We start from the raw sequence: 2,961 nt of genomic DNA, 5'->3' as shown, positions 1-2,961 counted from the left end.
TTTTCATCGTGGCTACATCGCACCCTGACTGGGTCGTCTCTTCCCCGAGACCCCTCTGCAAGGGGATCTCCAGTGGCCTGTTAATGGGCTTTGGGTCTGCACTCCTCATTGCCCCCTCATTCACTGTGGTAAGATTTTTTTGTTCTGATGATGCCTGATACCTGATCCCTTAGTTGTTTGGGTTTTTTTTAAACTGTAGTCCAGCCCTCCAACGGGTCTGAGGAACAGTGAACTGGCGCCCTGTTTAAAAAGTTTGAGAACCCCTGCTCTGAAGACTGGGTGACTGCTGTGAAGCTATGTTCGACCCTGTTTCCCAGAGCCTAGTAACTGCTGTTCCACTCTGGGTTCTTGTTTGATGGCACTTCCTTCTTTGACTTTTTTCCCTGTCTCACTTCCAGGAACAGTGCCCAAATAAACTACTGAGAATCAAGTCCTTGTTTCAGGGTCTGTCCTTGGAGAACCCAACTGTGGTTGGGGGGAATGACAGCAGCTGAAAGGCTTTCTCCTCTAACTGCTGGCTTTTGCTTGTGGAGGATTGTTTTTACCAAAAACTCACACAGACTCCCCCTTCCCATGGGCACTCTCCAGGCTGGAAAAGCAAGCACCTAGGTGAGGGAGAGGGGTTAGCAATAACTGTAGGGTGAGCCAATACATCAGGAGTGAGCTTGGTGGCAAAGGACAGAAAACCCAAAGCAAGAGTAGTTTACGCGAGTGAGAGTATATTTTCACCCTCACACAGAAAAACGAAAAAAGTAGCTGCAATGTTAGAGAACAGGCTTTTTTCGCTCCTCTGCTTACGGCTTCCTAATGACCTGTTCTTCCTCAGGTTGCCCAGCTCCTCAGATTAAGAGCTCAGATTACATATCCAATGGATAACGTGAAAGGATACAATGCTGACACCTGCCTTTCCTGATTTTAAACCATGCGGTAGTCCCTTGTCCTGTTCACATGACTGCCTTCTGGTCTGTGTAGGTTCCACGTGAGCACGATTAAGTGGTTTTGAATTTCTAGTTTTCAAAATGGCATCAGGATTGGAGGAAGACAACAACCTGCCACATGGAGATGCTGCCACCTTGCTTCCTGAAGGTGAAGAGGGCTCGTAGCACTTACTTCTGAAGATCCAAAGTCTACAGCCTTCAGGATGGAAGACAGCCCACCATCAAGAAAACAACAGCAAAAAGTCTTACAACTAGACAAAGAATCAACACCATAATTCACAAGAAATGTACTGAAGTTGGCAAAGCTTTTGTTTTATTTGGATCCACAATCAATGCTCAGGGAACCAGCAGTCAGAAAACCAATGACATATTGGGCAAATCGGCTGGAAAAGATCTCTTTAAAGTGTTAAGAAAAAGTAAAGATGTCACTTTAAAGACAAGATTCAGCTGCCCCAAACCATGGTACATTCTGTCATTTCATATGCATGAGAAAGCTAGGCAATAGGAAATACCAAAGATGAACTGAGGCATTGAATAATGCTGTTGAAGAACAATACTAAACAATATTAATGTCTCCAGGCTGCTGGAGACGGAACAAAACAATTCATGGGTTGGAGACTACTGGGCTTTTGAAATTGTTATCTCCATAACTGGAAACAATTGTGATTACCTGATATCTCACTTTCAAGGGCATTTATAGTTTAAGTTAGTGAAGAGATGAGAATTTTCTATGCATCTTCTAAGCAGAAGCAGAAATGGAATTTTTTCCTTTGTAAACTCTCAAGTAGGAAAGACTGGAAGCGGATGTTCTTCACACTGATGCTCTTCAAAGCAATGGGACTAAGATGAAATCCAGAACCCAAAGAAGCCATCTGACACTACACTTGATCTTAGCCAAAAGGCCAAGAAGCGATAAAAGAAGCCAAAAGAATGAAATATAGCTATCTATGAATTTCAGAGCCTCTGGTGTGTGTGTTTGCTAAATAGACATAAAACAAACCAGTTGACGTTCTTCCACACACATTTCAGGGGCATTAACTTCTGCCATCCCATTGTTCAACCATCACCCTTAACCAGTCCCAGTTGTTTCCATCACAGAGATTCTTTTCTTTACGCGACCAAGATTTCGTTTCCTTTTCACTCTAATGCAGATAAAGGTAAGACTTGTTACTATATAATTAAGGTGTAAAAACTGATGTACAAGAATTAAGTGTAGTTTAAATGATAATAGTAGATGATTATGAACATAAATAAAAAGTATTGCTACAAAATCACTGAAACTTTTATTCAACAAAGATATCAAAATGGGGAGCTCTTGTTACTCGACATCTCTTGTATGCACTAGTGTATCTACACTAGGTCTATGCACTTCCAGAGGGGTTTTCTTCTCTTGAACCCTTACTGAAAGATGTCTCTGCCATTTGGACCGTGTCAAATAGCACTTTTGACAAGCTTGAAAGATTCAAGTCATGATGTTTGATGTTCTTTGAGTTTGGGGAAAAGAGGAAGTCTAGAGGAGCAAGGTCAGGGCCATAGGGTGAATCAGACAGGGTGTCTCAGGGAACTTCTCATACAACAGAGTGTGAGCAGGTGCTTTGTTGTGATGGGGAACATTCTTTGGCACACATTTTCTGGCCTTTTCTCACCAGTGAAGTTTTCTAGTTTCTTAAAACGTTTTCAAAATAAACTGCCATGACTGGTGTACTTTGAGAACATCTGTGAAGATGACACCTTTGGAATTCTAGAACTAATCACCCTAACTTTCTGAGCTGACCCTTTCTGCCTTGAATTGCACTGACCCAGCAAATGCTCCCAGAAGTCCCTGTTTTGATTGGACCCTTTTTGAAGGTACCCTAAGAGGACACAGACAAGTGTATGACTGAGAGAACTTGTCTGCCGCCATCCACTGATCACAGAGACATGTCCGATCATGTTGTTTGCAACAGAGCCATGCTTGCACACACTGGAACCCTAGTGGAAATATGTTTGTACATGCCCTCCCACAGGAACTCTCACATAGATG

This window comes from Echinops telfairi, unplaced genomic scaffold, assembly GCF_000313985.2.
Source record: "Echinops telfairi isolate 266 unplaced genomic scaffold, ASM31398v2 ScPeMD7_23;HRSCAF=83, whole genome shotgun sequence".
NCBI lineage: Eukaryota > Metazoa > Chordata > Mammalia > Afrosoricida > Tenrecidae > Echinops > Echinops telfairi.
Note: the sequence above shows the minus strand (reverse complement) of the source record.